The 24,774-nt window shown below is 50.2% G+C and overlaps 2 long non-coding RNA genes across 3 annotated transcripts in view; both read left to right on the forward strand.

Annotated features, from left to right (window-relative positions):
- LOC114207152 (uncharacterized) overlaps window positions 1-9,734 on the forward strand; it is a 40,397-nt gene extending 30,663 nt beyond the window's left edge. For both annotated transcript variants that reach the window (XR_003608785.2, XR_015768629.1), the window contains exon 5: window positions 9,605-9,734. This is a non-coding gene — a long non-coding RNA (uncharacterized LOC114207152). The remainder of the gene's footprint in view (window positions 1-9,604) is intronic.
- Window positions 9,735-17,250: 7,516 nt separating this feature from the next.
- Window positions 17,251-19,538, forward strand: LOC114206903 (uncharacterized). The gene is made up of 3 exons (XR_003608749.2): window positions 17,251-17,367; window positions 18,181-18,488; window positions 19,401-19,538. It is a non-coding gene; the product is annotated as an uncharacterized LOC114206903 (long non-coding RNA).
- Window positions 19,539-24,774: the final 5,236 nt, after the last annotated feature.

The raw sequence follows: 24,774 nt of genomic DNA on the forward strand, positions 1-24,774 counted from the left end.
CCTGGGAAGCTTTTAATAAAAGTAGCCATCGCCAGGCTCTGAGCCCAGACGTATGACTCAGTAGTTGGGGCCTGGGCCCTGTCTGGTTGTTGGTTCTGTAGGTCCCCCAGCTCAGAGGGGTGGTCCCCGGGGGGCAGTGAGGCCCGGGCAGCACTTCCTTGCTCTTGGCAACCGGCCTTTTCTTGTGAATTTATCGTTCTCATTTAGGGAATGGCTCTACAAAACCTGCTGAGAGGACCAACACTATTGTGCTCCTGAATGCAGGGCCGACCAGCCAGGAGAGGGGTTCTGGGCTGGCTCTGTTCCATTTCATCGGGGAGAAGGAGCCCTTCCCTGGGGTGGGGGAGCATTGTCTGTGCCAGCCACAGTTGCCTCGAGATGCTTCCCCTAAGCTGTGGGGAGAGCTGGTCAGCCAGAAACGTCCTCACCAGGGCTCGGGCCTGGCTGAGAGGAGGGTGCATGGAGCAGCACTGCTGACCGCCCCCCCCCCCCGCCGATGTACCCCCATCGCACCCCTGCCTCCCCCACAACCCCCGGCCTGGCTGAAGAGCAGGTTGTCTTCTGGAGGAACTGGGGCCTTGGGCATTTCTCTGGGAAAACACTTTAGTTTTCATTTCTAAAGCCCGAGAAGTGCTCAGCAAGAAGATAGTAATGATTTTACTCCCCGTGCCCAGGATGTCCTCACGCAGGCTTTCACACGCTCCTCATAGCTGCCCCGGGAGGAGAGAGGACAGGGGCCATCTTCCCATGCTGAGCCCAGAAAGGGATGGGCTTCTGAAGTGTTTAGTCCTGAAGGGCCATGGCGCATGTTAGTTAGGTACTGTCACCTTGTTGAGAAAGAAAGTGAGAGAGAGAGAGGAAACAACTGACAAAGCAAATGGGGTAAAATGTTAACAATAGTGATTCAGCTGGGTCAAAAACATATGCATGTTTTTATATTAATTTTATTTTTTACGCTTTTTTGAAATTTGAAATTTCTTTTTAAAGATTTTATTTATTTATTTGAGAGAGAGAGATATAGCAGGAGCAGAGGGGAAAGGGAGCAGCAGGCTCCCCTGCTGAGCAGGGAGCCCAATGACATGGGGCGCGATCCCAGGACTCTGAGATCATGACTTGAGCCGAAGACAGAAGCTTAACCAACTGGGCCACCCAAGCTTAAATCTACTTTCAAATAAAAAAAAATGTCTGGGGCACCTGGGTGGTTCAGTTGGTTGAGAGTCTGCCTTTGGCTCAGGTCATGATCTCGAGGTCCTGGGATCGAGCCCCACATTGGGCTCCCTGCTCAGCGGGGAGTTTGCTTCTCCCTTTTGCTCTCCCTCTGTGCTCTCCCTCTCTCTCTCTCAAATAAAAAAAAAAAACTTTAAAAATTTGTTTTCAAATAAAAAACTGCTTTAAAAAGGGGATGTGGTTTATTCAAGGACATAGCAAGTTGATAGTGGGGACCTTCTGCATGTAAGGCTCACTTGTCACGTCTTATTATCTCTGGATTTATTTATTTCTTTGACTTGGCTTAAATGCCAGTTCTCGAGTGAGCCTTCCCTGGCCTCCCAGACTAGATCATGGGCCCCGATTTCAAGTACTTTTCCTTCCACTTATCACCAACAGTTAAGAGTGAATTATTTTGAATTTCATGCCTGTTTCTGCAGCAGGACTGTAAGCTTCTTGAGGGCAGGATCTCATTTGCCTTGTCCCTGCTGTATCCCAAAGGTCTAGTGCTGTGACTGGAAGTAGTAGATGCCCAACTCATACTTGTTAAGAGCGTCAATGAATGAGTGAGTGAATGCCAGAACATGGCCCAGATGTGCACAGGCAGACACACACCCGTGCGACCGTGCTCATGCTCTGCTCTCTTCGTTCCATTGCTCTGTATCATATGCAGGCTGGAGATGCCAGGATTATAGGGCAGCTGGTGGGGTGGCATCATGCCTCTGGAAATGACATCTGGGAATGAATGACATCCTTTGGGAAGACAGGATGACGCTCCTTCCCAGCCAGCACCTCCCTCCCCTCTGCACCTCAAACCCAGAGGCTCTTGTGGCGGGGGTGGGGGGGGTGGGGGGGGTTGGGTGGGGGGGGAGATGATGATGCTCTCGTAGCAGGTGGTGGAGGGATCCCAGAGACAGCAGGCTCCAAGAGGGGGGCAGGGATGCAGGGTGGAAACCACTGCCTTTCTGGAAACAAAAGAGCCCTTTAAAGTCACTTGATACCATGTCTTCCTGCCCTGGGCCTCTGCCAAGCCTCCCTCTTCCTATTGTGGAGCGGCAGGAACAACAGGGACCTGAATTTGCTCCTGCCCGTGCTCTGCCACGAGGAGCGGGGACCAGTGCTGTGCCCATAGGGCGCGCATTAACTGAAGAGTTTTGATTTTCGATTTTGAATGAGTATACAACCCCATGTTTCAAAATTCCAAAGTGTTAAGATACACATGCAGTGAGCACCCCGCGGCCCTCTCTGCCCTCCATCCATGCAGTACCGGAGGTTTTAGTTCTTAGGAACCCTTCCAGAGATAGTTTGTGCGCAGACAAGCAAATACACAGATTCCCCCAGGGGCGGAGTTCCACATAACACTGTTTCCATTTTGCCCTTTGCCCTTACTGATAGATCTTTTCTCTTTCTCGGTTACATAATATTCCACGGTGTCAGTGTACTGGGGAAAGCGTGTGGCGGACTTCCCCAGCCAAGCTGTGGGCACGAATCCCACACTTTTCTTCCTGGATTGTATTGACTATTGAGGAGTGATGGAGGGTTACAGAGGAGAGGGACCTTACTCCTTGTGCTGCCCAGGATAGTAACCACTGGCCATGGGTGGCTATCAGACATTTGAAATATGGCCAGCCCGACTGGGATGTACTGTAAGTGTCAAATGTTCCCTGGATTTGGAACATTTAATTTTTAAAATGTCAAATATCTTATTAATTAATGCATGTTTATATTTATTACAAGCTGAAATTATGATTTTTGGATATATTGGTTAAGTAAAATATATCATTAAAATAAATGACACTTAAAAAAAACTTTTAACAATGTGGCTAATAGCAAATATAAATGATATATGTGGCTCGCATTCATCTGTGGCCAGCATGTTTCTAATGGGCGATGCTTCCTTGGAGACTTGGAGCCCAGGGAGGGAGCTGGGGTGGGAAGGAGCTAAATAGATCAGAAGGGGAGAAAGCAAAGGAAATGAAGCAGGTTTAGCTGGCAGCAACCTGTTGAAAGCTCCTGGGCTGGGGGTCAGGAGACTGGGTTCTCCCCTGTCTCGATGTGACTTTCTGGGGGACCCCTGCTCGGTCTCCGTTTCCTTCTGTGTGCAAGATGATGGCTAGGATTTGAGAATGTTGCCTCTCTTCTCTGTCCCTAGAGTGAGGACAGTGCCCAACACAGAGTGGGTGCTTGCTGAATGAATGAATGATTGAATGAATGAGAATAGAAAGTGGAATGGAAAATTTGAGTTTTCCTTTCTAGGTTAAGTATTAGACTCATCAAAGAATCAGGACCTGAAGTCCCCTAGAGATTGCACGATGCCCTGGACTATGAAGCCAAGACTCAGAATTAGGGGAGTGACTTGCCCCAGGTCTCTCTCTGGGGTGTTAATGGCAGAACCAGGCCCACAAGCAACGAAACTTCCTGAAAACAGGTTCTGTTATGAATTAGTATCTGCTCTTGGGAATGTCTGCTGCAAACGCAGGTTGGCCCTGGCACCCCTCTTCCTTCCCCTCTACCCATTTTCAGGGTGTGGGATGACACATCCTACTGCTGTGAGGCAGAAGGCCTGAGGAAGAGTGGGGTCAAGAGGAACCCACTCAGAACCAAGGGCTAAGCATTTCCAATACCCTTGGGCCAGAAGGGCCTTGCTCCAGTGCGAATCCCCGGGCGGAGGCCCTGCCACCTCCCTGGCCCCCTGGCCTGGCCTGGAGTAGGGGGGGAGTCCAGCCTCCCAGCGGGTAGGAGCCAGGAGGCTGCTATCAGCCGGGAAGCAGCCTCTAAATCATTCCTGCTCAGGTGGGAGGGGTCGGCGAGGGGATTTTCAGAGATTATATTGAAAGAATTACAATGGTGAGGGAAAGGAGCCGAGTTCCCACAGAGTGTCCGGTCACTCCTGTGGGGGGCTGTGGGAGCCGGGCCCCGCTGCTTCTTTCTCTCTGGGCAGCACACACAGTTTTTAATAATTAAGTAACTTTAATTGTCCTGGGAAAGCCGAGCTCGCCTTGGGGCACGCTGCACAAACTCATAATTAATGTTACCAAGAGAGATTAGCAAAGGAGAACTGAGAAATGATTCACTTTTTTAAAAAGCGCCTCACTGTTAAGCCTTATTATCCTAAGTTTAGAACCTCATTTATCTGCTTTGAGGGGGAAAAAAAAAAGACCCGAGACCCAGAAACTAATGCATGTGCAGTTAAAACTCCATGTGTTTGTAATCTCATTTAAAATCATCAGATGGGAAAACGTGGCCATTCATTGATTCCATTCTGGTGACTGAGGGAAAATTTAAGACAGAGGAATATAGTTGGTAAATAATAATGCTCTAATACAGACTCAAGCTTTTTGCTGCTATCCATGTTGCTTAGAAATCATTGCATTTTAGGATTTTTTGCAATAGTTTTTTTCTCTCTGGCTCTCTATGGATGACATCCCAAATTCTGTGTAATGGTCAATGATGAGTCATATGCAGTGATACCTGGGGGCCTATCGGTGTTTGGTACATATTTGATGAATTAATGAACGAGTGAGCACATTCATGCAAGGTGGGGGGACTCCAAAAAGGAAAGCTCTGCCCTTGCACAGACATGCCCAGTCCATAAGAAGGGCAAGCCCAGCCCGTGCCTGGGGCCAATGGAGTCTGCGGTGCTGACACAAGAGGAGACTAGAGAGAGAAAGGGGGGGGGGGAGTAAGGTAGCAAGGATACAGCTGGGGGAGGGGAAGGGGGGAGAGAAGCCGTGAAAATCAGGAGTGGGTAGAAGCACTGAGGGCATAGGGTGCAGCCAAGCACAGAAATCAGGCCTCCGGTGGCCCTTATGCATAATTAGTAGCCATAAATAGGACCTGATCTGTGGCCTTAAACGAGCGAGTGTGCTTCCATACGAGGTGCTCATGTCTCCACAGCACTGCCCTGCTTTCTTCTTTCATTCAGACCACACATCTTTGTACCCTAAATGATGGGTGTCCCACTCATTCCAAGCACCATTTTACATGGATGTCGATGGAAACAACTGGAACGTCGGTGGGAGACCTTGGCTCTAAACCTAGATATAGGATTCTCTTCTTTCCCCTGAGACTCAGTTTCCCCATCCACAAGATGGGAGCCATATGTGGGCTCTCCTGAGGCTTTACTGATGGTGTGGATGGCAGCTCCTTGGCAGGCGAGAAGATGATACTGGCAGTTCCTGGAACCACTTTTGCAGGTAACTGTGGGGGAGTTTTTGTGATGCGCGCTTCTTTCCTTCTTTGTCTCCACAGCCTCGGTCCTAACCCAGACGTCTCTTCTCACCACAGCCCCACCAGATCCGGCTCAGACGGCCCCTGCTGCCTCATCCTGGAGTGGGAGCTGGGAGGGGATTAGCTTCATGCAGCCACCTGCGAGGGCACTTTTCCTGAGAGCTTTGCTGTCCCCTGAATGTCACTTAATCCCAGGAGGGGCTGGTGGGTAAATAAGGAGGTGGTGGCTAATTCAGCTCAAGGTGTGACTCCTCTCAAGGTCTCTACCTGTGACCAGACAACTTACAAAGAAGGAAAGCTTTTAAGACTTGAAGGGATGAAGCCATTCTCTTCCTGGGGCTGTCCCTTTGTGACCTCAGGCAAATTGTGTCGGAGCCTTCGTTGCTTGAGGGGAAAGGGTAGAAGGGGCATCAGGGAGGCTCCCGTAGAACTTTTCCTGAACATGTAGAAACTGAGGCACTGAGCCCTGAGGTGCCAGAGGCTGGGAAAAGCATTCAGACCTGTAGGTGGAGAGGTGGGGTCCAGGGGAATCGGGGCTTGCCATCGTCCCTCAACCTGTTCTATATGTTAGATATTAGGAAGTGCTTTTCCATCCGTGAGCACATTTGATCTGCACGAAAATTCCAGGGAGGAGATCTCTGCTATTTTGCGGATGAGGAAACTGAGGTTTCTGAGATTTTAGTTGACCAAGGACTTGAACCCAAGTTCTTAGACTCTATCACTCTGCCCAACGAGAGGCGGCCTATCATAATCCTGATGCTTCCTTCTGGCTCTTAAGTGCTGTGATCTATGTTCCTTGTCTTTTCCAAAATGTGATGCCATATATTTAATTATTGCCTTGGAGCTCAGACAAAATTTTTTTTTAATTCACTCATCTTCTAATCATCAATCCATTGTTTATTCAGCTTATATGCTTATGGGTCCTGAGCAACTACTCCATGTTGAAGCTAATCAGGATTGCTGACTCCCAGTCTTGTGCTGAGTACAATTTTTAGATTTTAATTAAATTACACAGGCTAATGTTAAACAATCCAAGTTATAAGAGAAAGAGCAAAAGGTAGGCCCCTCCCCTCTTGTTCTTGATACTCTGCCCCTTGGGGCTTCTCCCAGAAATAACCACTGCTACCAGCTTCCTATGCACCCTGCAGAGACAGTTTATGCAAAGGCGACATACACGTATGTGTATGTGTCTTTGTGTTTCCCTTCTTCCAAAATGGTAGCATACTATATGTACTCTTTCTGAGTCTTGTTCTCTTGCTTATAAAACTATATCAGGAAGATAGCTCCATATCAGAACAGAGGGAGTCATGCCAGTCTTTCTAAGCGGCTGATTCGCAGTTCATTTTATTTAACCTACATTTCATTTCTTTAAAACTACTTGTCTACTGATGGACCCTGGGTGGTCGTCTTTACTTTGCCATTCGCGTGTTTCCTTAACATCCAAGCCTCAACATGATGTTGGAGTAATTTGGTACAGTGGAAATTGCTGGGGACCCGGCACTGAGAGATGAGGATTCTAGCCAGTCTATATTAATTAGCTATTTGACTTGAGGCAAGCACCACTGCCTCCTTGGGCCTCAGTTTCACCATCGGTCAAGGGGGACCCTGGGCTCTGGCTGGTGTCTGGTGTCCTTCCCAGCCTGTCTCTGGACTCTCGAGTCCCCCCCACCAACATACCCCAAAAGTAGCAGAGAGGCCCACTGAGGGTCAGCCCGGGCCATGGCTATGGGGGGGGGGGCGCTAGGCTTGGTGACCCATGAACCTCTCTTGAGCTGATCTCAGTGAGACCATATTGAACTCAGTCAGGCAAGTTTGGCCTTGCTCTCCCCTGGATCCAGGGTGATTCAGGGCCGGTAGCATGGTTTCCCCACCAGCAAATGAGCTGCCAGACACCTTTCTTGGCAATGGGCTTAACCAGGGCTCCGGGAATGTCTGATTACTCATCTGTTTTGCAACGGCAGAAAACTCCCAGGGAGAAGGGGAGGCAGCTAGCGTGGCTTCCTTCCTGAATTAATGACTTGAGCATTAGGAATGACAAACCAGTTCAGCGCTGAGCAGAACTGGGTGGTCGAGTCCGGCTGGGGTGGCAGCGAAGCAGATAGGCTGGGTGTTGAGTGGGCTTTAGCCTCTCCTGCTCTCCACCTGAATGCCAGGGGTCTCTGTGCTCTCCTTTTAGGGGGGCAGAACTGGGGTCAGATATCCTGCCCAGAGCCAGTCTCCACTGTCTCCTGGAGTCTGTCTAGCTGGACTGTGGTCCATGTAAGCCGATTGCAAAGTTCTCCAACCTCTGCTTCTGTCCTGCAGAGGTAAAGCTAAATGCTTATGGTGAAATCCAAGGCAGGATGGCTGAATGCATCATTTTGTATGCTATACTGTGTACCTAAGAAGAAATTGTAAAATTAATCTGTTACTTGGAGAAGGCGCGGGGTGATGGGAGTCTTCTTTTTGCCACACTTCTGGGACAAGGGTCACAGATGGATGGCTCGCTGGTTTCTTTCCTTGCTTCTCGTCTCTGACACACCATACTGCAGATTCTAGGATTCCTGGGGACTGGAGAGAGTCTTTCTCCTTTAAAGCAAAAGGTGTCCAGCTTCAGAGCCCACCCTCCCTCACTCTACCCCCTTTCTTTCTTCAAGGGTCACCTTTCAGGCCCTGGTGGCCCAGCCCTCTGCTTTCCAGCAGTGATTAGGCAACTGCCCTGTGTGGTGGCTGGGGGCAGGCCTGGACTGTCACTGTGGGGCAGCATATGTCCCAGTAGGGCCTCCTGCCCTGGCCTCACCTGGCTTTGTCCCCAAAGTCCTGCCCCGAGCTCCTTGGCTCTGGGTACCATGTCCTATGACAAGCCCCCTTCCTTTTCTGCTCGGCCAGCTTGAGCTCTCCTCCTCAACTCCCTGACTCCTTGGAGAAGAGGGGTCCTTTCCCGCTGGCTTCTCTTCTTTGGCTTCATTTTGAAACTGCTCTCCTGACGGGCACACAATATGTGCCACCTCAACCTGTGCCATTTGGAACTCAGGCCACAGGAGATGTCTGAGCGTCCTATGCCTGTCGGGCCACCTACGTCCAGCAACATGGGCTGGGCCCCGTCTCCTCTGGGCTTTGTACTGGGACACTTGCTCTGGCCCTTCCACGGTCAGTCGACTCATTGGGGGGTTCTCCAAGTTTCCCTTTCTTCCCAGCATATTTCCTTTCCAGGGCTTCGTGGGCCAACATGCCCGCTGGAAGCTGAAAGGCGTCAACATTTAACCAGTGCTGTGCCCAATGTAGATGCTCAATCGTTGAATGAATGGATGGGGCGGTGGTTCTTATCTTGGGCAATGTCACATTTCCTTCGCCTTCAAAACCTTAAAAGTGCCTTTTGCTACATCTGCCTGGACCAACTGTTCAGTCCTCAATCACTTTCTTGGGCACAACTCTGCCTCCCTTGGGGCAACAGCAGCCAAGTTCGTCATGTCAGAGGGGCCCGTTGCTAATAAGTTCACCAAGTTTCCCAACCTGATTGAGAGGAGTTGGCTTTTGTGGAAATCACCTTTAGCAAAAATCTTTAATAATTTAGGATGAGCCACCCTACTTGGCCTTTTTCAAGGAATCCCCCCCACAAATTCACTTCATATGCTGCTCAGAGTAGCCAGAGAGAACCTCCCCGAGAGGGAGGCACATCGTCGAAGTGCTCTCTGTGCCTCCTCCTCTGCTCAGTAGCTCTGGGCCTTGATTTCTGCCTCTCCCCCTCAGTAGTACTGGGGCCCTGCCCTGCCCTGGGCCTATGGGAGCTCAGGCCCGGCTCCCCAGGGAAGGGGTCATGTCTAAGGACGAAGCACACACCAACATGTGTATTTCCTGAGACTAGAGAGGAAACCTAATGCATTGCGTCTTTGAAGATTAACAACTATTTGACTAAAGAGATTTTTTTCCTTTTCTGTTCTCTACCTCATTCCCTTTCTTTCAGGTGCTTTTCAGACCAAGTCACTGAAATCACAGGGTATGGGAGGTATTTTTCTCTTCAGAAATCCTTCTTCAGGCAACTATGTCAAGAATGTTTTCATACTTTGGATTGGATGGGGAGGGAGGGGGAAAAAAAAAAGGCTTAATCCCCCCCAGATGGGTATTTCTCTGAAAAACAGACATGCAAATGTTGGGCTTGTCAAACCCTAAAATGTTTTCTTTATTCTAGAGAATTATGGCAGACTGCCTGCTGAGCCTGGGAGATCGGACCGAGGGAAGGAGGGAGCCTGGTATGGAGCAAGCCAAGTGTGGGAAAGGGTGGGCAGTGGAGGCAGAAGCACGTGCCAGCTACGCGAAGACAAGGGACAGACGCTCTATACCCTGCACATCGGACTATCCCTTCTGCCCCCGTCAGGTTCTGTTGGCTGGAAGCTCACCTTGCAGGATCTGGAGATGGGGATGTAGGGAAAAGCCACGATGCTCACAAACATCCTCGTGGTCGGTCTGCCTGTGGGAGGCCAGCCTGGGTCACTTGGGTGGTCCCACTGGGAGCTGATGCTCAGGCCTGCCAACCAGAGTGTAGCACAGAGACTTAGACAGCGATCATCAGGCATGAGATGGCCACTGGAGGCTTTTCCTGAGCAATCTCTAGAATCTTTTCCACCAAGAGACCTAGGGATGGGACAGGAGGCAGATTTAGCAAATGCTTCCTCTAGGCTACTAAATCATTGCGGAGCACTTACACTGAGGCCTTGCTACCCCTAGGTGATGTGTTCACAGCTCCGTGGGAGAGAGAGACAAGCAAACATGCATGTTAGCGCAAGGCAGCCTGGGCTGAATGCACAAAGAGAGGTGCAAACCTTCCCTGCCCCCCACACCCCCAAATATGGTTAAACCATTTACAGCAGGTGAGAAAATGGCTTGAAGATACTTTATTGCATCTGGAGCTCTAGAGAAGAAACTTTCTAATTTCTTCAGGCTTTGGGTTCTTATTTCTGGCCCTTTGCCTAATGGAAGTGTGGAAACAGGGCAGGAGGCAGGCTACTCTGCATGGTTGGGGGTGTTTGGATTGGGCCCAGGTCTCCCCAAGGCTACGGGAAGAACCCTGGAATGGGCTGCTATCTGACCCATCTCTCTGGGTGGTTTTGAGAATCACATGAAGTAATAGTTATGATTACAGTTTGTATATTATAAATCAGTAAATAACTAAAGAGTAGTGTTATTTCCTTGAGAATTACTGCCTTTTTTTAAAAGATTTTATTTATTTATTTGACAGAGAGAGAGAACACAAGCAGGGGAGTGGGAGAAGGAGAAGCAGACTTCCCGCGGAGGAGGGAGCCCAATGTGGGGCTCGATCCCAGGACCCTGGGACCATGACCTGAGCAGAAGGCAGACGCTCAACGACTGAGCCACCCAGGTGCCCTGAGAATTACTGACTTGAAAACCCGAATGATGTCTTCAATTTATGGAGCAACTCTTATGTTCCAGGCATTGTCCAGGGCATTAGCCCTGCTGTATAGATGGGAATCTGGAGGCTTGGAAAGGCTGAGCAGTCTTTCCTGGGTGCCACAGCTAACTAGTTAGTGAGTTGGGATCAGAGCTCAGTCCATTTGCCTGTGAAGTTCAGGCCCTTTCCACGTAAGTCCGCCTTGGAGCCCCTGGGCCTTCTGTCTCCTGATTTTATTGGGTTTAGTTGCCCTTGGCAAATTCAGCTCTTGTGCCAGCAGGACATGGGGGTCCTAGGGACAGCCTCAGGGACAGGCAGGGTCTCCCCTCCTGGCTCTAAGGACCATGACGGTCAACCCCAATTAATTGCATAAATGCCCCGAGCTCTTCTTTTCAGGAAGAGATGGAACAGTATCTGTGGTAGGTGGACATGGTCCCTCAAAGATGTTCACAACCTAATCTCTGGAACTTGTGAATACATTATGTTCTATGTCAAAGGGGAATTAAGGTTGCAGGTGGAATTAAGGTTATTAATCAACTGACCTTGAGAAGGGGAAATGGTCTTGGCTTTTCCGGGGGGGGGGTGGCCCGTGTAATCACAGGGGTCCTTTTAATGGGGAAGAGGGAGGTAAGGGATTCTGTCAGAATGATGGGATGTGAGAAAAACTTGCCTGGCCACTGGTGGCTTTGAGGATGGAGGAACGGACCATAGCCAAGGAATGCTGGCAACCTCTAGAAGCTGGAAAAAGCAAGAAAACAGATTCTCTCCTGGAGCTTCCAGAACAGCCTTGATTTTAGCCCAGTGAGACCCATTTCAGACTTCTGAGCTCCAAGCGCTGTCAGACAATACATTTGTGTTACTTTTACGCACTAAGTTTGTGGTGTTTTGTTACAGCCCCCACAGGAAACTAATACAGCATCTTAGGGAGGAGAAGGCCTCAGGTGGGTTGAGTTTGTGCCTCGGACTTAGGGTCAGACGTGGTAGAAGCAGACACAACTCTCTGGCTTTCCAGAGAACCCCTCTTACTCCAGCCCCGGTGCGGCCCCCAGGTGGAGGTGATCTGGCTGTACTTCACCTTGGGCCACCTCACGAACCTCTCACTCCCTGTTCTGGGACTTTCTGCCATGTAGTACTGACATTCACCAATGTGTAGCCTGGAGCTGCACGGGACTGCCCTTGACCGGTAGCGGACAGGACCCTGGAGATCAGGGCTCAGTGCTCGGGTGGGCAGTCCTGAGGTGCTTTTCGCAAAGTGTTTTAGGAGTGCCCAAGGAATGGAGCACTCTCCCCTCTTCCTTGTCCTCCTCTGAGGAGGACCTCACTCCTGCCCCTGGGGTCATCACCAGAACGAATACCTGGATGGCAACTTTTGCGTCCAGCCCTGCTTTGGGAGGAAACCACGAAGACAAGATGCTGAAGAACAGCTGTTCCTCTGGTATGTGCTCAGAAGTATGTCCCCCGCCCAGTGTCCCAGGGTAGGGAGGAGCTCATGTGGGCCAGGGGTGGCGGGTGGGAGGGCACCCCAGGACACGCAGAGAACGGCCCAGCTGTAGGCGAGCCTGCCTGGTGTCTTGGCTGAGGATCTTTCCTGGTCTAGTTAAGACAAAGTCTGGAGGGGTCATTTCTGGGCTCTTGGGGATACCACAGGCCCTGCTTGTTTGCTCACCCAAGTCCTTTAACTCTGGTGGGCTTTGCTTAGAACATACCCACTGTTCCTATCCTTCAGGACAGATGTTCTTGTGATGAAATGAATGACATCATCAGCAAGCAGGCTACAGAATGGGTGATTCAGGAGCGGCTGGGAAGCTGGGAGCCTCCTGGCCCCTCGGCTGGGCAGCTGTCCCCAGGGCTGGCTGAGCATGCCTTTGCATTGGGCTCCTTCCCTGCCCCCACCCGAGGCGGCCTCCGTCATGCTGATAGGCCAAGCGACCTCTTGGATCTGAGGCTTTCCTACCAACCATGCCCAGAACAGATGGAAACGGATCTCCTGGGCATCTCCAGCTGATGCGGATTTCACAGCAGGCAGAAGGGGCGGGGGGGGGGGGGGGGGAAGCAGACAACACAGCCCCTTCCCACGGCCACTTGGGAGGCCACAGTGGCTGTTCAGCTGTCCGCCCTCTCAACCTGTGAAAGAGGCGGGGCTTGAGATGGGGGATCCATTTCAGCAGCGGTGAGGCTGGCAGCTAGAAATTCAAAACACGCCAGTTCCTTATGGCTTTTGACCAGAGCTCCAAGGAGACCCCTTACCCTGCCAGAGCCATTTCTTTCCAGCCTCACTGCACAGCACTGCCACATAAAGGGCTAGACTGGTCTCTAGTCCCCTAACGTCCCCTCTCTCTCCCCTGTTTCCTGCCTTGTAGCCTCTGTTCTTTGCTCCCATCCGCACAAGGACATCCACGGTATCCCTCTAGACTTGGCCCAGATGCCACTTTCTCCAGGAAGCGGTCCCCTTCTGCCCCCAACCCCCATTTGAGTAGTAATCTATCCCTCTTTCCCTGTTCGTCCCCAAAGGCTCCATCTGCATCACTTAAATGAAACCAGTGACTTTATGTCTGGGATCACAATTGCTCCTGGTCATTTCTCTTATCGGACTGGGTCCTTTTCAGAGCAGGGCATGGCTCTTTTTTGGCTTCATAGTCCCCATGGAAGGTGCCCGGTAATGTCTTATTTGCTCGGGTTGGTTTTGTTTTTATTTTTGCTGAGTGCATGTGAAATAGCTGATGTCAAAAGCTGCTTTTCCCCAAAACCCTGTCTTAGTCCACTTGGGCTGCTAGAACAAAATACCGTAGGCCCAGTGGCTTAACCCATGAACGTTTATGCCTCACGGTAAGGCTGGGAAGTCCAAGATCAAGGTGCCAGCATATGGGTGTCTGTTGGGAACCCTCCTCCTGTTTTGAAGGCTACTGCCTTTTTTGTTGTGTCCTCACGTGGCAGAGAGAGGTGTCTTTCTTATAAGGGCCCTAATCCCATCATGGGGGGCTCCACCTTCATGACCTCATCGAAACCTAATTACCTCTCAAAAACCCCACCATCAAATACCATCACATCAGGGATTAGAGGTTCCACATATGAATTCGGGGGGGAGGGGTGGGACACAAACATTCAGTCCGCCGTCTATCTTGTAATCATAACAACCTCTGAAATAAATATTGAGAATTCTGTTCAAAACAACCCTCTTTGGGGTATGAGCTGTGTGACAAGCATGGCACTGGGAGCTAGCGGGAGGGAGGGATTCAGTGGTGGGGGAGACTTGTGCTCCAGGAGCTTATAGTCACCCAGACCACCTGCATCGTGTCATCAGCACCAGGATGGCCCGGGATGGGCAGGGGTCAGGGCGTGCCATGGGCCACAGGAGGGAGAAGAGGCACCCTGGAGCGGGCATGCCACCCCCAGCTGGCTCGGGCCGGGCTCCGTGACTGACTCTGACTAGGTCCCAAATTGGACTTGAAAATGTAGTCCTTCTTAGCTTCTTAGCCAAGTGAGAGCTAAGAAGCCTCTCCCTCCTGTTAGTTTGTTTATTGTCTTATTCAGGCCTTTAAGATTCTACAAGTCCCCCAATACTTGAAGTTTTGTAATGTTTTTGGATGATGCACATGAGTATAGAGCTGTGCTGTCCAAATGGTAGCTACCAGACACATAGGGCTACTTAAATTTGTTTTAAGTTCATTAAATACAATGCAATTTAAAATGCAGTTTTTCCAGTCACATCATCCACATTTCACGTGCTTAGTACATGTGGCGAGTTGCTACCACAGTGGACAGCACAGAATAGAACGGTTCCATTGTCTCCGAATGTTCTACTGGATAGCTTTGGTGGAGAAAGTTGCTTTTTAGCCACTAGTTTTTAGTGTTTTATTTTTAAAGGGTTAGCTACGTCTTGTCTTCTCTTTCTAACTTTCTTCTTAAATGACCTCTCCCTTTGGTCTCTTCTCAGATACTTTTTTTTTTTAAGATTTTATTTATTTTTATTCTGAGAGAGAAAGAACAAGCAGGGGGAGGGGTAGAGGGAGAGGAAGAGAGAGAATCTCCAGCAGACTCTGTGCTGAATGCGGAGCCCGATGGGGGGCTCGATCTCCTGACCCCTGAGATCATGACCTGAGCCGAAATCCAGAAGCACCAACTTCACCAACTGAGCCACCCAGGCGCCGCTCAACCACTTTTTTGAGGACTCAGTTGCTAGTGTGGATGCTAATACCTTGCAGGTGCAGCCCCGCGTCCACTGTTATTCATTTCACCAGCGCGAACAGCTCTGCTTTTCTGTGCCCAGTTTCCCCCTGGCCTGGTAATACTGTCCCTCTGGCCCTCAAGCCTCTGTCAGAACAAATGCAAAGGGCTTTAAGCTGGCCAGAAGAAAACGTAGCCAAGATCCCAACGTAATAATGGTCTTTTTGTCCCTGGGGAGAGATTCCCCTTACTCAGGCTGGATCCCACTGACTGGCGCCTCCCCTCGGGTGGGGTTGCAAAGGAAGGTGGGTTGTCTGGGAGCCAGCTTTTCTTCATTTCGGCCGGAATGCTTTAAAACGCAGCACCTATCTGATGAGCGGGAGAGAAGAACAGGACAAGCTTCATCTGAGTTATAAACATACTGTTACGATAGTCCATGTTATTGCGCTTTTCCTCCAGACGAGTGTAAATCCCTTTCACATTCACTACTATGTTTATACTTCTGACATCCCAGGAGCAAAAAAAGGACATCTTTGGTGTGACAGCCAATGCATCTTCCACTGTACTTTGCGGCCTGCTGGGAGCCCATGCTTATGAACGTTGCTAGGGACAGCGTGCAATGCCACTCACTGCAGGGCGTGAGTGGCCCACACGGACAGGTCTTCCAGGGCAGTCCCTGTATACACAAGCCCCTGTGCCAAGGGACAGAGCTGGCAGACCAACGAGGAAAACCTCAGTGGGTACCATCATTCACCAGTAACATCCCTCTGACTTTACTGGCTCGCACACCTGGTCACCGGGTTAGTAGTGGGCCCAGAAGGAGGATGGAAACAGATTCTTGTCCTCCAGGCATAAAACCAGTTACCCAGTGAAGTGACTAGTTTTGCTGAAATAAAAACCTCAGTTCTGCACGGAGGTGATTCTTTGGCGCATCCAACACCGACAAGCTTCCTGCTTCCCCTGGTGTCTTTAAATTCAGATGTTGGCTTAATAAGCATCCACTGAGCACCTCCTACACGCTGGTACTGGGCTCAGAGCTGAGAGGGATCCAGGGATAGGCAGTGAGTGCTGAGGGCCCTGGGAGCTCAGAGTCCATGGTGGAGAGGCCACCTGCGGCCATCAACAAAGCAGACGTCCATCAGCCCTCTCAGTGGGGCCCCCCCAGACCAGAGCCATTGGGAAAGAATACAGACTCGCCGAAGAACCCCCAGAGTCAGAGCGGGCAAGGTGTCTTCAGAGCTTTGCTCTCCAGTGGGTTGGGCCAACCCTCTCACAGAGTCCTGGCCCCAGGGCTCACTAAGGGTTTGAGCGGCCTCCGGAGCCGGCGTTTGACACACACGTGTGGGGACGCCCGCTCCTGCTGTCCTAGAATCCTGTGTCCCTCTGTCTCCTCAGCAGGGTCGGCAGACAGCAACCGTTTCTCATGGCCTCAGTAAACGTCAGCCCGGGAGAAAGCTCCAGAGAGGGTTTGGTCCGATTTCTCTCCTGTGTGGAAACTGAGGCCCCCCAGAAGGGAAGCGGCTCCTTTTGGGCCCCATGCAGCAGTGACACAGTCCTTCTTGGAGACCTTGGGGTTGGCATGACTGCCCTTAAGGGATCTGAAGAAGAACACAGAGCAGGGGCAGTACCCTGCTGCCTACGCCACATTCCCAGAGATAATCCGTCAAGGGAAGGAAGGAGAAAAACAACAGCGAACAAGCCATCTATTCTTGTCTGCGCCATTTTCCCACGTCAGGAGAGACTGTGGTGAAAAATTTAGGTTTCTCCTTTCATGTTTCCTTTCAGTGCACTCTCGACAGAACGCCTTTCTTCTCCCCATTTTCTTTGGCAGGATCCTGACCAAGGCTGTAGAAAAAGAATCTTTTAAGAACATATATATCTATCTATCGATATACATTCAGTCCCTGACAGTGACACGGAACTGTAGTGCCTCTTAATTACCCAGGAAGTGACAAGGTCAAGAGGTGTCTGAAAGCTGCCTTGGGTTTCTGTGCATTGATTTCTCCCCATTGTCGCCGCTTCCCAAGTCGGAGTGGGGGGCCAAGGCGCCTGGGTTTTGTCCACTCTTTGGACTTCTTCCTTTCTTCCTTCCTCACTTTTTTTTTTTTTTTTTAATTTGAAAAGAAACTTCTGGCACTTGGGGTATTGATTGAAAATTCATAAAAGCAGGACGCGTTTCGGGTTGGCTGACCAGTCATAATTGCTGCTTGGGCGCTTGGGGAGGTCAACTTCTTGCAGAGACACCCGCCCCTGAGGCCCCCATTCTCTGGCTACTCTCCCACTTTCTTCCTATTTATCTTTGGGCTTTCCAGGGGAGAATGGCAAGGAAAGAAAAATGTTCATGTCCATGCATCGTCACTGGCTATGTTTACGATGAACACGTAAGTTGTGCTCCTTGCTTTTCATGCAGAGTTTTGAGGCAGCTAGTCGTATTTTTTAAAGGAGGGGAGCTGGGGTTTTAAACCATGGTCACCAAGAAATGATATTATAATATAAAAATAGAAACAACGGTGTTTCTGAAAACTTTAGATCGAAGGTTTAGAAGTTCCTGGGAAGTGTTGTTGACTGTATTTGGGGTATTAGAGAAGCCAGAGTCTTCTCTGGATAACTCAAGAGAAATTAGGAGTGCACAGAGGCTTACCTGGGTATTTTGATCTTCAGAAAAACCTATGAAAAGGGATTATATTGCCAGAGCAGAGAAATGGTTAATTCTTGATCTGGTAACAAGAGTTCTTCAAAATGCTGCCATGTCCTACTGGATGTTAGACTTTTTTACTAAGAAAAGTCGGAGCCTACAGCATGCAGGTCTCCAAACCTTCCTTTTCCTTGTCAGGGGAGCTTACTGTGTAAATATGACTCTGGAATCCTCCACGGCTGTCAGGAAGGAGTCAGGGGCATAACATTTTTCTTTACATCATACAAATGGCACCTTGGAAAGTGAAGGCCCCGAGTCTAATGCTGTTAAACATGGAATCTAGAGTGAGAGAAAGCTTATGTCTTTTCAGAGAAGTCTTCGATTTTCTTTCTAAACCTTCCTGCTTTTCATCAAGGTTTGAAACATACCTAGAAGGGATGAGCCAGTCCACTGGCTCTAACTTTTAAGGTATAAAGGACCGAGTGAGAGGCCAGAAGTCAAGGCAGTTTTAGTCTCACTTCACATGTGATCTTGTGCTATAACCACATTCTCTCTGCAGACCTTTGTTTCCTCATCTGAAAAATGAGCAGTTGGACTGATTGACCTGGGGCCCAAAGGTTCTGCTGGGACCCAAAGAGCAGAAACAAGAAACATTGACATCTACTCTAGAATGCCAGTAAAAACTCATAAGGCTTCAGGTTAGGGACAGATTAAAATATATCTGGCTCTTTGTCATCTGTAAATATCGACTGCCCAGGCCTTGGGATTCAACCTGAATTAAATATGCCCAATATGTTTTCCTGAGATCAGAAATATATCGTGGACAGAGAGAGAAGACATAGAAGCTGCTGAATGACCAGTGAACAGGTAAATACATTAACATGATGCAGATGCCCAGATATGACATGTCTCATAGCTCTGGGAAATGCTGCTGGCCTGCTATACATCTATGCATTCAAAAACTCATATATATCTCATGCATCCATCCATATGCATTCATCCACTGATACATCCATGCATGCCTGCATCCATCCATCCATCCATCCATCCATTTATCCATTTATCCATTTATCCATCTACCCATCAACTCACCAGTCTGCCTGTCTGTCCCTCTCACTCACCCATACACTACATGAGACACGGGGATGAGAGCCGTAACAAGGGGGCCTGGAAAAGTGGGGCTCGGGTGATGGGAGACACCCCTTCCAGCTGGAGACCTCAGAGAAGGCTTCATGGAGGAGTTGGCGCTTGAGCTGAGTTTTAAAGGATAGGCAAAGTGTAAAGAAAGCAGCATGTGAGCAAAGGCCCAGAGATAGGGAAGTACTGTGCTTGTCTGGGAACACAATGACTAGTCAAGAAAGAAGGTCACATAAGAAGGAAGATTGAAGAAACATTAACTTTGGGCATCAAGGCAATTAAGAAGACTTTGGAACCAGCCAGTTTTACAGTAGAGGGAGCGGGAGAGAAGGAAGTGAAGAAGGCGAGAGGGGTGGGGAGCCCCTAGACACTAACTGGGCGAGTACTGTTATGGGGAAGGGTGTGAATAAAATATAGAAAGGCAAAAGGAAACCCTGCATATTGCGTGAAGCTTTACAAGTGCCTCACATTTGGTTTCTAAGAGTCCTACAAGTAACTCTTTATACAACTTTGAAAAGTCAAGGAGACTTTACGTTCCTAAGAGACTCATTAAGGACTGGGAGGTAGGAGGGTGTGAAAGGGATTGTACTGTTTCTGTGTGAGACAAGAGCCTTTCTACCTTCCTGCACCTGGCCCTCTTAGGCTATTTTTCTGGAACTGCAGAAATGGAAGGTCGAGTGGGAGGAGTCCGCTGCTGTGCACTGAGCCAGACAGTTGCGCCCTGGGCGCCGAGGACCGGAAGACGAGAGGACACCTGGGCTGGAATCCGTCTCCGCTCCTCTTTAGGTGCGTGACTCGGGAGAGCTGCGCAATCTCTTTCCAACGGTATCATTAAAATGTTTATAGTAAGGATTGATTACAGTGAAATATGAGAAGAGAAACAAACCCTAAACTTTAAGCCCCACAAACATGCTGACTCTTTCACAAAGTATCTCATTTTATCGCTGTAACCCACTGGGGGAGGAACTGATTCCCCTATCTTGCGAATAAGAAACTGGAGACCAGAGAGTTTGAGTAATGTTCCCAAGATCACACAGCAAGTTAAGCGGTGGCAGAACGATGTTCCAAACTCCACACACAAGTTCCTTAGCAATTTCTGTGCTTCAGTTATTGTAGAACCCTTGGAGACATGGCTTCCTGACTGCCCTGAGCTATCGAATAATTAGCATCTAGCTCTGTAACTGGGTTTAAGCGGAAGAGGGATGGAAGGGTATGGAAGGGAGGCAGGGAGTGTTAGAGGAAAATAAAAAGGAGTGGCGACAATTGGGGGGCAAAGTGACATTCAAGTTCTCTAAATGGATTCTTCAAAAGTTGGGGAGGGAGAGTGGGGGGCGGGAGGAACGATGAGCCAGGCGGTGGGGATGACTAAGCGGGCCGACCTCAGTGCCCTGCGGCTGCCCAGCACATACTCTGCCCTGGCTGGGGGACCTAGTAACCACAGTGGGAGGCAAAGCAAATAATGCTTTGTTGGTTTTGCTAAAAGAAAATAAGAGCAACACAGTTTACTCCCTGAGGCCCATGTGCTGAGCCAGCTGCTTCTGGGAGCCCCCTTGCTGGGCTGTGGTCCTCTGCCCCTAAGATACCTTGAGCGTTCAAGTGAAGGAAATCCAGGCTTTTTAGCGGTGGTGCCTTTTCCTCTTCTTATAATCTACAAACAGTACAATGCTCAGATCATAAGTGTTCTGTTTTGACCCATGCATGTCAAGGCCCAGAACATTTCTGTCACCCCAGAAAGTTGGCTTGGGGTCCTTCCTAGTTAATCCCTGCCTCCCCCAGCAACGGTGATTTGAATTCTGTGTTCAGTTTTGACTATTCTGGAGTTTCACATAAATGCAGTCATACAGGATGTTCTTCTCATGTCTGTCTTCTTTTATACAACGTTGCGTTTTCGAGATTCGTCCATGTGGTTGCATGTCTCAGTAGATCATTTTTATCCATCAGTAGTATTCCGTTGTATGAATACAGTGCAGCTTATTTTACCTGTTCTCTGGCGATGAGCCTCAGGGTTGTTTCCAATTTTAGCCTATAGTGAAAAAAGCTGCCACAACCATTCATGTATGAGACTTTTTGGAGACATATTTTCATTGCTTTTAGGTGAATACCTGTGAGCAGAACTAGTGGGTCACAGGGTGGGTGTGATGGTGTGCTGGAGGGGACTGGAGCTGACTAGCAAGGGCTCATTTCTTCCCGACACTGCTTTCACTCATGCCATGGTGGCAGCTCGAAATCGGCCCTCGTGGGAGTATTTCTACCGGGGAGATCAGCAAATGCCACAAATCAGGCTTGCTTTTCTTCTGGGGAGCCCAGAAGTGTTAAATGCTTACCAGAATACCAGTGGGTGGATGTCTGTTTAACTTTTTAAGAAACTTTTTCAAAGCGGCTGTACCATTTACTGTTTCTATCAGTGATGTATGAGGGTTCCAATTGCTCCACATCCTCTCCAACATCTGCTGTTGTCAGTTTTTACTCTAAGCCCTTCTGGTAGGTGTGTGGGGGTATCTCACTGTAGTTTTAATTTTCCTTTTCCTGGTGACTGCTGATGTTGAGGGCTTTCACATGTGTTTAATTGTGGTCATTTGTGCGTCTTTCATAATGGTCTGTTTAGCCTTTGGTATTTAAAAAAATTGGGTTGTTTGTCTTTTTATTATTGAGGGGCAGGAGTTCCTTTTATATTCTGCATGTAAGCCCTTTGTCGGATTTACGTTTTGAGAATATTTGCTCCTGGTCTGTGGCTTGCCTGTTTATTTTCTTCAGGGTACAATTTTTTTATGAGCAGACATTTACAATTTTGATATTATACAGTTTATCAATGTGTTTTAATTATGGCTCATATTTCCTGTGTCCTCTCTGAGCTATCCCGTCCGTCGTGCGTCTTCTGCCTGGAGTGGCCTTCCCCGTTGCCTCTGTCTGGGGCACCACTCATTTGTCATCTGTCATAAATAGGGCGCCCTTTCTGGATTTCAACTAGCAGCATTTCTGGACACTGTACCCCCACTTAGTTCATACCTCTTTGATCATGCTACATTGTAACTGTCTCTTTATGGGTCTTTCCAACTTACCTGATTGGGAGCTCCAAGTGGGGATGGCGGGTCTTCTGGATTATATTCTCATTTGTACCTTCCCTTCCTCCTTCTCTTCTGCTCCTCGACCCTTCTCTCATCTCCATCTCAGCACCCTGCTAGGAGCCGGCCCAGAGCAGGCTCACAGTGAATGCTAACTGATTGAAAGAATTAACTTGAATGAACTCAGGACCTTGTGAGTCTTCATGGTTGACCTCTTTGTCCTTCGGTTACGTTGTAAGGGTCGAGAATATATTGGGGGTAGTTTATGTCACAGAACAAAAGTGAGTTTGAAAAACTCTATAAGGTTCTATCAAAGTTAGAGCCATTGAGAATCCTCAGTGAGGAGTCACTGAGGATCAAGTGTGATTTTGCTGGGAAAAGGTTAAGGTTGGGCAGCTCTGTGTTCTTGTGTGTGGTATGGGGAGGTGGCCAGAGCAGGTGTGTGCATGGAATCTAATCTGTCCTGCATCTCAACTTTGAGACCCAGTTAACAAAGCACTGGGCTGGGGGTTAGACAAACCTGGGGTCAAGCACATTTACAGCTACGTGACCTTAGGCAAGTGACTTCAGCTCTTAAATCCCTGTTTCTTTAGGTATAAACCGGGGGTAGTAACAGCACCAGTCTCACTGGGCTGTTGTTGGAATTAAAGGCAATGCACATAAGACAGCTCTGGAAATAGTGAAGTTTCCAGAACAGTTCCTGTCCCTTAGGATTTGGGCAGCCCCTCTGGAGAATATGGAGAATGCTTGGCGGCTTCCCTACTCTGTGGAGTTCTGCGAGCTGGAAAGCTCCCTGGGATTTCCAGCTTCAGGGCCATATCTGACCTGGGCGGTTAGATACATTTCTGGAGCTGAGGGAATTAGAGGGGTCATGGGGAGTCCACACAGAAGCCCAAGTGAAGCAGAATATAGGAATGCCCACCATCCCAAAGAAACGAATGTCCACCCCAGATTCTGAGGACCCATTTTTGAGGTGTTTTCTACTTGACTGTTTTTGCATCTCTCAAATGGTCGCCGGAGTGGGCTGATCAAGGCTTCCACAGTCCATCAATAAACAGGGACTTGTGGGAGGGGATTCTGAGCAGAGATTGGCAGCCCACGTTACAGACTCAGGGGTAGAGGAAGGACATGATAGAGCGTGTCCCCCACCCCACATGCCTTTGGCAGTTCCCACCTGAATCTGGAGGCAAGAACAGTGCTGCCCCCAGCGAGCCCCGCCTCCCTGAGTCCAGTACAACCCCTCCCTCCCCCCCCCCCCCGGGCTGACCCCAGGGTGCCAACAACCCACTCCCCTTTCCCTCTCGGTCTTTTCCAGAGAATGGCCTGAGAAAGTGGGAGTCAGCTCGTGTGCATGCCAGGAGGAGCTCCCTTTGGCTTTCTTTCCTTCCATCACTTCTTCGAGTCGCCATCCCGCGGGCCTTCAGCATCAAGGTTTGCCACGCCCGGCTTGCCCAGCGCCCGCGCTGTGGGTCCGGACGCCGGCCGCCCTGGAGAAGGCGGAGCGGCGGGCGGGAGTCAGAACCTGCGGGCGCCCGCTCGGCGCTGCCTTGACTCGCGGCCAGGCCTGGCGCGGCGGCGGCTGTGGAATGTGTGAGCGCCATGTGTCACCGCCCCAGACTGTGGGAAAACGCTGCTCTGCTCACCTCCCAGCAGCTGCCCCGCGCCCGCCCGAGCGGGAAACAGGAGCCGCCCGCCACCCAGGCCCGGCGCGTTTCCCAGCGGACCGCCTCGGGGCCCCCGGAGGGCCTTCCCCCACAGCGGCGGACCGATCTAGTCTCCGTGGGCTCCACGAGGCTAGCCATGGTGGATGGAGCAGGCTTCTAGGCGCAGACCCCACTCAGAGAAGGGCCTGGGGAGCAGGCGGGACGGCTGTGGCTGGAGGGGGGTGGGGAGGACCCTCCCCACCGCGGGTGTCAGACGGGTACACCTTCCTGGTCCCCCACCAGGCGCCCTGAGGTTGGGCCCAATGACCTGCGATCTCTGAGCCGGAGGCCCCACTGTGCCTACTTCCCCCGAATAAAAAACAGCTTCCTCCAGGGCCAGGCAGGTGATCTGGGGAGCCTTCACTTTCTAAGGGACCCACAACTCCAGCCCAGTGCCTGGTTTAAGTGGGAATCAGGTGGGCCTCAGAAATCCCCCAGACCGAGGCCTTCTAAGCCCAACCATGTTGGGGGACCTATCCAAGGCCAGCCTGCTGGGTAGCCCCAGAGTGACTTCTAAAGGCCTAGTGCCCCTTCGGCCACACCCTGGTGCCCCGCCCCCCCCAAGGCATCATGCTCCTTCTCAGCAGCCTGGTGCCCCTCATTGAGTTCCCTGCCCTAACTAGAGAAGTTGGGAGCGAGGCACATGGGAATGGGGGTAAACCCGACATCCTGGGGCTCCAGCAGCTTGGCCTCAGCTCAGCCTCCTGCTACCAGAGGTCCTCCTCCTGTGACGTTGGCCTGTGTGCCTTGGGGTGCTCCACCCTACAGGCCTGTGATCCTGGTTAGCGAGCCCCCCACTGCACTTCCGCGCTGGATGGGCATCTTCCCATGTCTGCACCTCGCTTTTGCTTGTCCTTCAATGTCCCATCCTGAGGCCCGGGGTGCAGCCCCTCTCCCCTCCCCTGGAACTCCCGAAACACTTGATTCCTGGTCCTTCTAAGGCTGTTGTAGCGCTTAGAGCTGGTGATCTTCTCCTCCCCTCTACAATTTCTTTTTCTTTTTCTTTTTTTTTAAAGATTTTATTTATTTATCTGACAGAGAGAGACACAGTGAAAGAGCGAACACAAGCAGGGGGAGTGGGAGAGGGAGAAGCAGCCTTCGGCGGAGCAGGGAGCCCAATGCAGGGCTCGATCCCAGGACCCCGGGATCATGACCTGAGCCGAAGGCAGACGCTTAACAACCGAGCCATCCAGACACCCCTCCCTTCTACAGTTTCTTAAGGATAGAGACTATGTTGCTCTCCTTTCTATA

Source organism: Eumetopias jubatus, unplaced genomic scaffold (genome assembly GCF_037043125.1).
Source record: "Eumetopias jubatus isolate StellerSeaLion01/CBP00866 unplaced genomic scaffold, mEumJub1_p1.0 scaffold_1, whole genome shotgun sequence".
Lineage (NCBI taxonomy): Eukaryota > Metazoa > Chordata > Mammalia > Carnivora > Otariidae > Eumetopias > Eumetopias jubatus.